Below are 12,619 nucleotides of genomic sequence, written 5' to 3'. Positions count from 1 at the left end.
ACCCCTTCATTCTGATTTAGCATCTTAATATCAGAGAAAACATTCTGCCTTTGGTTTGGGGGGATTGGCTTATTTCACTTTGCATGATAGTCTCCAGTGCTATCCATTTACAGGCAAATGCCATAATTTCATTTCTCTTTGTGGCTGAATAGTATTCATTGTGTAAATATACCACCTTTTCTTTATTCATTCACCAGTTGGAGGGTACCTAGGAAGATTTTGTAGTTTAGTTATTGTGAATTGAGCTGCTATAAACATTGATGGGGCTGTAGTATGCTGATTTAAGTCCTTTAGGTATAAACCTAGGAGTGGGATAACTGGGTCAAATGGTTCCATTCCAAGTTTTCAGAGAACCTTCCTACTGCTTTCCAGAGTGTACCAATTTCCGGTCCTACCACTAATGTATGAGTATACCTTTTTCCCCATATTCTTCCCAGAATTTATTATTACTTATATTCTTGAAAATTGCCTTCTGACTGGGATGAGATGGAATCTCAGTATAGTTTTGATTTACATTTCTTTAAATGCTAGTGATGTTGAATATTTTTTCATATACTTGTTGACCGATTGCATTTCTTCTTCTGTGAAGAGCCTTATTCGGTTCCTTTGCCTACTTATTGATTAGGTTATTTCTTCTTTTGGTGCTAAGTTTTTGAGTTGTTATGTATACTGAGAGATTAACGCTTTATCTGGTGCAGGTGGCAAAGATTCTCTCCCATTCTGTAGGCTGTCTTTTCATATTCTTGATTGTTTTTTTTTTTTTTTTTTTTGCTGTGAAGAAGCTTTTAGTTTGATTCCATCCCATTTATTGATTCTTGATTTTACTTCTTGTACTTTAGGTGTCTTGTTAAGGAACTCAGTTCCTAAGGCAATATCATGGAGATTTGGGCCTCTTTTTCTTCTTATTGGCACAAGATCTCTAGTCTAATGCCTAAGTCCTTGATCCACTTTGAATTGAAGTTTTTTGCTACATATGGATTCCCAATTTTCCCAGTACCATTTGTTGAAGAGGCTAATTTTTTTCCAATGTATATTTTTGGCACTTTTGTCTAGTATGAGATAACTGTATTTATGTGGGTTTGTCTCTGTGTCTTCTATTCTGTACCATTGGTCTACATGTCTTTTTTTTTGTGTGTGTGTGTGTGTGCAAATACCATGCTGATTTTGTTACTATGCCTGTGTAGTATAATTTAAGGTCTGGTATTGTGATGCCTCTTGCTTCACTTTTCCTTCTTAAGGATTGCTTTGGCTATTATGGTCTCTTATTTTATAAATGAATTTCTTTACAACTTTTTCTATTTCTATTAAGAATGTCATTGGAATTTTCATAGGAATTGCATTAAATCTGTGTAGTGCTTTTGGAAGTATGGCCATTTTGACAATATTTATTCTGCCTACTAATAGGGAAATCAATAGAATGCACAATCTTTTTAATGGCATAATATGAGAAGATTCCCCACACCTAAAGAATGAAATGGAAAAATCAAATACATGGCTTAGAGGATCCTAAATAAATATATAAAATTATAATAGACCGATACTAAGGCACATTATTATGAAAGTGCCAAACATACAGAATAAGGATAGAATTTTAAAGGGTGCCAGAGATAAAGATTGCATTACATTTAGAAGGAAAGGTATATGGATCTCAGCTGACTTCTCAATCCAGATGCTCAAAGCTAGGAGGTCTTGGGATAATATATATCAAGCTTTGAAAGAAAATGGATGTCAACCAAGAATACTGTACCCAGCAAAATTATGCTTCATATTTGACAATGAAATAAAAATATCTATGATAAACAAAAGTTAAAAGGATTCACAACTAGAAAGCCTGCAGTGCAGAACATTCTCAGCAAAATATTTCATGAAGAAGAAATGAAAAATAAAAATTAAAACAAGCAAAAGGAAGAACTACACTAAAGAAAAAGTCAACCAATAGAGAAACTAATTCAAATGGAAAATCAGAAATAACCAAAATGACTGGGAATACAAATCATATCTCAATAATAACTTTGGATATAAATGGCCTAAACTCATCAATGAAAAGACATAGACTGGAAAACTGTATGAAATATTCTTAATGAATACATTATAAAGTTTTAGAAATAAAGTATTAAAAGAAATCCTAGAAAGTAAATGATATTTATATTATCATTGCATTTTTCTGATTTTCGATTTGGGTCAATCACCAGGTAAAATGTTGGTCACATTGTAATTCATTTTATCATATTGTCAACTTTGTCTCTAAAATTGAATCAATTTATTTTCATTAGAAATGAATACTTGACTTATAAATCCCCCTAATTCCTTAATATATTTTGGGGTTTCTTTGTTTTAAAAATCATCTGTTTTTTTCATGGTGTCCCTGGTTTTAAATATTTTTGTGTTAAATATTTTAATTCACAGAGTGAAGAAAGTAGTATATTTCTTTTTCAAAATATTCCTGGCTCCTTCCTTACATCCTTACTTGCAGAAGGCTTTTCACATTATTGTTCTATGTTGCAAAAGAAAATCCCATTATGGTCCATTTGATTTGTCTGATATTTAATTTGTGAATGAATTTAGAGATTAGCTTTACACATCACAAATCACTGCATATATTTAAGGGAGTGCTTCTTCACTTTTCTAATCTTTGCATTTGTTAGAAAATTTTCCTTTATATACACTATATGTATTTTCTGTTCAGTTTATTCTTAGATACTTTATAGTGTTTTTGCTAATATTGATTGGATCTTTCAATTATAGTTCCTATATGTTGATTCTGGACTATAGGAAATTCTATATATAGATAGATAGATAGACAGACAATTAGATAGATAGATATTTCCAGATTAATCCTGGGATTTCTCATAAATTTACCATTTATAATTTTGTGGGTAAACTGTTTATTCTTGTGTATAAAGAGTGATGATTCTGTCCCTACATTTTTAGTTACTTGTAGTTTTTCAGTATTTCAAAATGTTGTTTTGGTCAAAATTCAGGTAGCAGCACTAAAAACAGGATACAATAGGCATCCCTGTTTTTTTTTTTCCTTCCTGGATTTATATGTGTACCAGGAAAGGTGGCCATGATGACAGTAACAACCATGTCCCAGATTCTGCCTGTGTGAAATTCCCTCCTCATGGGGATTCACTCAACTTTTATTTTTTGAAATATACTTTACATTTTTTTTCAAATATTCTTAGGTTTATATTGGAATGACTTAGGGCCATTTTCTCCTTCCATTTAGCAATTTATGGGTTCAATTATGTGAATAATCTCCTAATAGCAAAACATTTCTTCTATACCACTAAAAGTGCTCCTCTATCATTTTCTATTATTAATTTAGTCTACTGCAAAATTCAATTTTCTACTCTTCTACTTAGGGTTTATCAATTTACTCTTAATTTGATTTCATATAGAAGTGAACATTCTTTTCATTTAAGTAATATTTATTAATTTTGATAGGTTTAAAATATATTTTATCATCATATTAAGGGCCAAATTTATGTGGATGTGAGAGTATTTAAGACACTTTTTATGATATTAACTCCTTAATTAGTAGCTTTTTGAAAAGCAGAATTATGATTTGACTTCACATAAACCAGTGAATTAAGGTAATGTTTTCTTTGACCTTGTTATAATTAGTTATGGCTCTCTGGAAATTATAATTAACTTAGATTAAAATACAGAAAGATATGATTAATTTAAGTTAAAATATAGTGCAGGAAAATTCTTTGAAAGAATGTAAAATTAAACATGAGCATTGAAGGGCATCTTGTCCTGTGGATTGTGGTGAAAGCCAGCTGTCTTGTAATCTGCCGGTCTTTGTTTTGCCAAGACCACCCTATATAGATGTCCTGAGAGCTATGACTTCACAGGCACAGGCACAAAGGGATCAGGGCTGCAGAGCCAAGCCTGATGACTAGCTGGTTCGTCTCCTTCCCCTAGACAACACTGAGCTAGTCCACACCCCAAAGCACAACATACATTAACAGTTCAAGCCCTAGAGTCAAACTAGGAAGTGCAAATACAATACCACCACATAATTAAATGTTTGATAAATGTTTGCTTCTACTCATACGTTTGTTATTATCCTATTCTTTTTCAATGTGCCCTGGGCACCAGATCACCTATTGCATAATCAGGGAGATGGTAACCTTTTCTAGTGATTAATAAATTCTTTAGAAACTTCTTTTAATGTGACATTAGCCTAATGATAACTCATATCCTTTCTGCATATTGTCTAGAGAGATAATGATGTTGTTTCTAACAAAAGATTAAACATGCTAGACATTAAAAAATGTAAATGCTAAGTGTTAAACTATTCTAAAAATAACTATTATTTCTTATCTAAGATTAAATTAATGAAGATCAGAAACATGGAAATGAAAGAAAGAGGAATAAAATCAGGGATATAGGTGTTAAAGTATATTGATATATATTGTATAAAATGTTTATACTAAGAATTAAACATTTGGGTAAAAAAAGAACAACCATAAGCACATAATCCTAGATCCTTTACAAAACAATTTCAATAATTTTTCCAATTAGAATTAATATGGGCCATAATACAGCAAAATATAATCACAAATATTTATACAATATCACCTATAAAATAGACATTAATTTGGCATTTTGGGGGGGGGATTGGCTGACTTCACTTAGCATTATCTTCTGTAATGCCATCCATCTACCTGCAAATGCCATGATTTTATTCTCTTTTAATGCTGAGTAAAATTCCATTGTGTCTATATGCCACATTTTTTCTCTGTTCGTCCACTGAAAGGCATCTAGGTTGGTGCCACAGTTTAGCTATTGTGAACTGAGCTTCTATAAACATTGATGTGGCTGTGTCCCTGTAGTATGCTGTTTTTAAGTCCTTTGGGTATAGTCTGAGGAGAGGGATAGCTGGGTCAAATGGTGGTTCCATTCCCAGATTTCCAAGGAATCTCCATAGTGCTTTTCATATTGGCTGCAAACAATTCCAAACGTTTTCTCTGATATAAGGAGGCTGACTCATAGTGTGGTAGGGAGGGGGAGCATGGGAGGATTAGATGAATTCTAGACAGGGAAGAGTGGTGGGAGGGAAAGGGAGGAGGCAGGGGATTAGCAAGGATGGTGGAATGTGATGGACATCATTATCCAAACTACATGTATGAAGTCTCTAATTGGGTGTCAACATACTATAAATACAAACAGAGATATGGAAAATCGTGGTATATATGTGTAATAAGAATTGTAATGCATTCTACTGTCGTGTATTTAATAAAATAAAATCAATAAAAAATAAAATAGACATTAATATCATTATTTTAAATATCTGTGTTAGAAAAGTAATTACTCGTCAAGTGATTATTTCAAAAATCATGGAAGTTAGTAGCATTTTTCTTAATAGTCAAAATCTAACAGCAGTACATAATTCATAAACAATAATGTGGTTAAACCAGTTGTGATGTGTTTTTATGATGAAAAACTACGTAGGAATGACAAAACAAAAGCAAAACCAAAAACTAACATATAAGACTCTGCATAAAGGATCTGAGCTGCAGACTTTGTATGTGGTTGCATTATTTACAGAGGCCAAAAGTCCATTTACTAGTATGAAACAAAGGCTTAAGACAGAGAGAAGAAAGGACAAATGAAAACCCGGCCAGCCAATACTGTGTGCAGCTGAACTATTTAGAGGCTGAATGTCCTGAGAAGGAGTTCTGAGCTCCATTGAGGAGTGGGGACAGTTTATGAGCTGCATGAGGTCGGAATACTGGTTATGTTTTATCAACTACAAATACTTTTCTGAGGCTTTGAAGGCAGAGTGAGGCAGAAGCCTTTATCCTGTGGATCTTCCCTTCTGCTCCCACTGGCATCTGCATAGAAGCCCGAGGACTGAGAAGGTACAGTTAAGTGAGTACTTTATCCCAGAGTGTGGTGATCTCCAGTTCATCCAGGGCACCTGAAACAGTGACTATGTAGATGTCTATTCCCGGTGTATCTGCTCTCCCTTGCCTTCTTGACCTGGTGGAGAGATAGGACCCTTGCTGGAAGTTCTGTAGTGGTCTCCAATTGGGAGATCCAGGGTCAAATTCTTTCCCCCAGAATATAAACATTTTATAGGCACCTAATTCCTTGTCCCTTTCTTCTTAGGAAATTAAGAGCTTCCTGCTGAATAAAGAATGATACAGTGATCTTAAATATGTTCATTCATTTATTCAAGGATTAGCCTAAGGCCTGCTATGGGGTAGCTGTTCTGAGTATTGGAGTTCTTCAGTGGACACACAGACAAAGGCCCCTTGGCCTGGAGCTCTTTATATCCTCATCAATGTAGTCAATCAGGAAAATCTAAAGAGGATATACCTGTGGCAAACCTGAGGAAAGCACACTCCTTCAGAGTGCATGCCCTTCTTAAAGACGGCAGGTGTTCTTTACTTCTCTATGCAGGGACATATCCAGGCACATTGCAATTTTTAGTTTCTAGTATACTTTAAAATATTTTGCTTTTTAAAATGGAACTTGGTGATTATATTATGATTTTATGTGGATGACTAGAAAACAGTTTCCATTTTTGTTACTTTATTTGCTTTGTTTGATATGTTTAGGTAATTAGAATATGTATCCTTTTCCCTTATATACTTCTTTCCTGGAAATAGTGTTTTCATAGGAGTAGCTAATGAACATTATTTGATAATCATTTTAGAACCCAGTGAAGAATTGCAGCAATATTTGAATAATAAATTTTCAAACCTTATAAAGTAATGAGATGCTTGTATATCTGTCTATCAAAAACTTATATAACACAATTCTGTAGGTAGAGCATTTTAAACATAATTGTATCTTTTCTAGTTTGTATGACAAACCACAAAGATTTGTACCAGAAAAAAAATGCAGTTTTAAAGTGAGTGTTTTCATGGTGTGATTTTATTCATATTATTCAATTTCCATTTTCAATAGCTTACTCTTTTTCTTTAATGGGAAGTATACATTAATTTGAGAGGAATCTTGGGGGTGATTAAGTTACCTTAAGTATACTTTATCTGATTTAGATGGATATATGAACTTTTCAGACATTTAGTAAATCATTTCCTCACTTTTATAATCATTATCTATCTGCCAAAGGGAAATGGACATTTGGCAAGTAACCAGTTAATTTGAGCAGACACCATGCCGGGGAAATGTCTCTTGGCGCCTGAAGGAGGTATTAATAGACCAAGTGGTTTGATGCAACTGCAGGGATAGTCTTATCACCTTGTCTGAACTGACCCTGTAAATCATAGAGCATGAGACTGGTTGGGCATAAGAACTCAGCGAAAGTGTTAAACTTTTATTATTTTACAAGCCTGTGATAAAATAGATTGAATGTTTTTTTCCCTCAACTACATGTAGCAATAAAATAATAGTCTTCAACTTTCCTAAAGGATCTTTGATAATTTGAAGTAAAAAATATGAAAAACTAAATTTATTTATGAAAGTATCAATATAAACAGAGAGGAAAAAGAAATATTTGGAGCTTAGAAAGCTTTGAATGTAATGTTTGGTGTGAGACTTTTGAACACTGTTAAATTTTTTGTGTTTTACAAGTTTACTACATCTTCTATGAGTTCAACTTTTTAAAATTCCACATATAAGTGAAATCATGCAGTATTTGTCTCATCAGGCTTTAGCATAATGACCTTCAGATTTATGCATGTTGTCATATAGGATTTCATCCTTTTTAAAGACTGAATAGTACTCCATTACTTATATTTGTATTCATTAATTGTCTTTATCCATTCATTGGGTGAACACCTAGTTTGCTTCTATATGTTAACTATTGTGAATATTAGTGCAGTGGAATACTTTAAAAGACATATTTGAAGTACATAAAGAAATTTTAGAAAAAAAGAGCTATATATGGTTTGAATGACTGATTTTCATTTATTAATTAGAGCCTCAAAATATTTAAAAAAAATAATGTAAGAGCAATATCTGTGACCCTGTCTTCAGTAGCAGATTGGGTAGGCTATTTAGAGATATTAATGAATTTTTAAAAAAAATATATATCTAGAGATTTACTTTTTTCCCTGAGTTGTAGGCCTCTTTTTATTATTAAGATGACAAGATTATGTGCAAGTAAAAGACACTTATTGGTAGAGTGAAAAGATATTTAAATCATTTTAATTACTATTTTTAGCATTACTTTTAAAAAAAGCAATGAGATTATATTGTTCAGGCTTTCCATATTCTGTTTATCTATAGCAACATTCCCAGAAATAACATTAGTACTCAGGATGTTTTTTTTCAGTGGTGGAGCATACCCAGGGCCCCATGAATGCTAGGCCAGTGCTCTGCTGCTGAGCCACATCATGTTCTGTTTTAATGCACATGATCTCATTTATCTCTTCTAATAGAATGTGACCATCCTAAAGCCATAACTGGTATCCAGTGATCTACGGGTTCCCAGAATGTGTATCGCCTGCTTCTTGTGAGTCACTGCATGTTGACTCCAACATGTGACTGCCCTCTTACAACAGCTTAGCTGTTCAAGTCCTGGGCACCTGGAACTTGCAAATTCTTTGTGTAAACAACCAGTCCATAAATTTGAATTGCCAGGTGCTACTGGAAGAGCAGTTGGAAGGCAGGGCTAGGAGTATGGACTTGCAGGAGAAGCCTTCCCAGTGTTTCCAACCATGCCTCCAGTTCACCAGTTCTTGGATATTCATTCAGTAACTCAATGAATATATCACAGAGATGCATGTTTCATTTTAAAAAATGACTTTTTTTTTAGTTGTGGATGGACAGTACCTTTGTTTGTTTATTTTTATGCAGTGCTGAGGATGAAAACCAGTACCTCACATGTTCTTCCCATGGGGATTTTGGGACATGACATCTATGCCTTTTCTTCTTCTGTTGACTTAATATTTCTATCTTTTTTTCCTAAAGAAATTCTTAACCCATGCAATATTACATAGCTGAATTTATCATTCATCCTGAAGCAAAACTGGACTTACATTGTATGTCAGGTAATCTTGGAGATCTGTATGAGAATATATTTAGACTTAGAAAAGTTAAGCTACTTGGTTTTTTTTTTTTTAGTTTTATTTTAATATTCTGCCCAACTTTAGCTTCCAATAATTCTCTTTTAAAATTACCAACACAAGCTGCAACATGAAACACAAAAATACTCCATATTAAAGGACTTATTTATGTTACTTAATTTATCACCACATTAAACTGTTATGTATTTCCAGACACCCTATGAGAACACCTTAATGTATTGCACAAGTTAATGTTGACCTATATAGAATTTTAAATAATTTCATCAGATAATAGAAATTGATTTCTGAATATGTAATCAATCTAAATAATTAAATTATAATCAGTGCTATGAGTAGTTACCTAATTCCTATGTTATGGAAGTAATCTGATTTTGTGAGTAATACATCTTCCTCCTAAAAGTTTAAAAAAACTGAGTTAGCCTTGTTGTCCTATACCTAAATTTATTTGTTTCAACCAAAAATGAAGGTCCAAATAACCACTCAATTTGTGTACTTGTGATCTCTCATCTAGTTTCTCAAAGAAATACTTGGTCAAATATGATGATACGCTGGTATTATATGGAACAGTAAAGTTTTGGAGATTATTATTTATTTACCAACAGGTAACACAAAAATTTTTGGAAGGCTTAAATTCAATACAATAGAAAATATGTCAATTCATATTTTCAATTTGATATACTTAGTTTGATATGTAGTATATTTGTAGGTGTGAAAAGAGATACAAATATGAACACGAGGAAACTTCTTTCTTCTTAAAACTCAGTATATCCATTAGGACTGGTCAAGTAAATAGAAAACACATCACGTCTACAATCAGCAGGGACTTAATACAAGTCATTTGAAGAACTCAGAAGGTAAGAAATAGATTGCTTCAGGGTAACCTGTAGATTAGTAGCAATAGGGTAGATTAACATCTAGAATGGAAAGACCCCACCCTATAGCATGGACAGTGTCAAGAGACCTGGTAGCTGGAGCAATGAGAACTCCTGCTGGTGTGTTCTTCTTGGAGCCACAGTAGATGGAAAATTGTCAGACAGATGCAGCTTTGGTTTGCAAAGCAGAACTCGGCATCTCTCCCACTATTGCCGTCCAGTCTTCTGCCAGGTTCTGCCACTGCCTGAAAGGTTTTAGCAGTCAGCTGGCAAGGGGCCTGGGAAATGGGTTCCTTCCACTATGAGTGAGGACAGGGGAGGAACAGATTGGAGAGCAAACGTGCCGGAGGTCAGACAGCACAAGGACAAAGGTGAGTATTCAAATCACAAGTAGAAGAAGCATGGCAAATGCCATGAGGAAAGTGGAGATTACTTGATGGAAGGAAGGGAAGACTAAAGCTGATAGAGTAGATGATATTTGGATGTGATTTATGATTAAAGGAAGATATTCCTTATCATCTAAACTAAGAAACTTTTAAGAATGGAAGGGGTACTGTTAGGAAGTATTCCAATGCAACATACACAAACTTGAAAATATAATACATGAGAAAGACGGCACTCCAATCAATCATACAATTAAGTGTAATTTTTTTCTAATGTAAACTTATCGTTCTTTATTTGTTGTTCAATTTTTCATAATTATGTCATTGAAGATATTTTCGAACTAAATGCCAATGTTCACCAACAAATTCCAGCATTATTTATGTGGAAGACTCATTCTATCATGCTGTCTTTGAGATTATAAGGTTATTCATGGAAAGATTAAAATCAGGTTGCTTTGGGACTTGTTGAGTGTGTTACTAGGACATGTTTGTAGGTATGTGTCAAAAGATAATTAATGCCACAAGTTCAGTGCTCCATTCCATGGAGCTCATGGTAGTAAGACCTTGGATGATGCTCTGACAAGTTGTCCTGCATTATTCAATGCTGTATTTATTCTTCTTGGTCAAACTTCTGTCCTTACCTGCTTTTATCTGTGTTCTTTGGCCACATACTGTGCTTGCTGACTCTTCACCTTTAGTGCCCAGCATTGTTTAATTCTTGGAAATCCATATTCTCTTATTTCATTCCTCTGAAAGTATTCTTTCACACTTGACTAGTAAATGTGTATGTGTCAGATAAAACATACATTCTTCAGTTTTTATGCTTCTGTGTATTTCTGGATCAGTTGAAATTATTGGTGCTCTTGAAAAGACTGGTATCCTTGGCCCAAAATATCTTGGACTGTTTTCCTCCTATAATACTTTAAAAATGAAGATTAACTACAAAGTAAAATGCAAATCATCTTCTACTAAACCCCATAGGGAACACATTGTCTACATTTTCAAATGTTTGGTTAACAGAACAAAAAAAGATAGCAGTGAAATTTTTTTCCATACTCCTGCCTTGAACATGTTCTGCTCTTCTTCATTTCTGGTTAAAATCAAGGGATATCACAGAGCACCTTCAAATTGTTGTTGGACACTGCTAGCAGTTCATCATGCCAGTGGTCGTGGATTCTAGACCCATAGTTACCGGTCTCAGCCTCTGCTCCTGTTCCGATACTCTGCATTCCCTCAGCTGGCTGTGTGGGGCGCAAGGCCACAGAGGGCAGGTGGCATGTGTCCCTGCCTTCTCTCCAGACTGCTCCTCCATCAGTGTGCCCACTCACTAGCCTGCTCTCACTGTTCCCGAGTGGGAGACATCTAGAGGAGAGGAATCAGGGAGGAGGAAAAGTTCTCCTCTTGTTATCAAAATGCTCCTCATTTATTTTAAAGACGTATTATTCCACTAAGGACTGATTTCTTTAATACGGGCCTAATCATATAGGCTACTTCAAATATTTATTATTAGAAGTAAAGCTGAGTGAACACTTCTGAACACAACTGCTTTGTATGAATCCTGGAATTTTCCTAGAACAGTTTTCTTGTTGTGAAATATACTTTGATACATCTCAGTAAATCTTGCTCTCCCCTGAAAACATCACTGACACTTGAATCCTCCTTCAGAAATGTTCAAGAATGTCTTCCTTACCATTTCTCTATCCATATTTTTATTAATATATTTTTGCTGTGAGTAATATTGATTTTCCTCCTCAGTGACTTTCCCTTCCTTTGTGTGCCTTCATCTTGGCCTCTGGACAGCTTCCTGTCAAGTTTAGGACACTCCACCTGGCGTCATTGCTGTTTGCCTTTCTCACTGTCCTGTTGTCCTCTCTGGCCATTCTGCTCTTTTTCAGACAGGAATGCAAGGAGAAATTGTTTGGATATTGCTTCTGTAAAACACAATACACAGGTCCATTTATTTCATTTAAATGATTTATTCTCTAGAATTATGAGCATAAACCATAGCTTCATTCATTCATTCGGAGAGTTTACTCTGAGTAGAAACTTACAAAAGACTGATTTATCAGATGAAAGCGTTTTGAACAACAACGTGGTTTTTCGGAACATATGTAGCTCTGTGCAGTTACAGGGCATTGAGAGTGGGCAGAGAGAATGCTTGCGACTTTGTTATAAAGCATTATTGAGCTCATGCTCCCCCCACTGATGTGAGTCACTCCTCTGACTTTCTTCACCCAGGGGGGCCTGAAAAATAGAAAAGGAGCTTGTGATTCCATGTACAATTTTGGTGAGTGATCATTGATGTTTTAACTTAATACTTGCACTCTAGAGACAGAATACTGCCTAGATACTA

Source organism: Ictidomys tridecemlineatus, chromosome 13 (genome assembly GCF_052094955.1).
Source record: "Ictidomys tridecemlineatus isolate mIctTri1 chromosome 13, mIctTri1.hap1, whole genome shotgun sequence".
Classification (NCBI taxonomy): Eukaryota; Metazoa; Chordata; class Mammalia; order Rodentia; family Sciuridae; genus Ictidomys; species Ictidomys tridecemlineatus.
Note: the sequence above shows the minus strand (reverse complement) of the source record.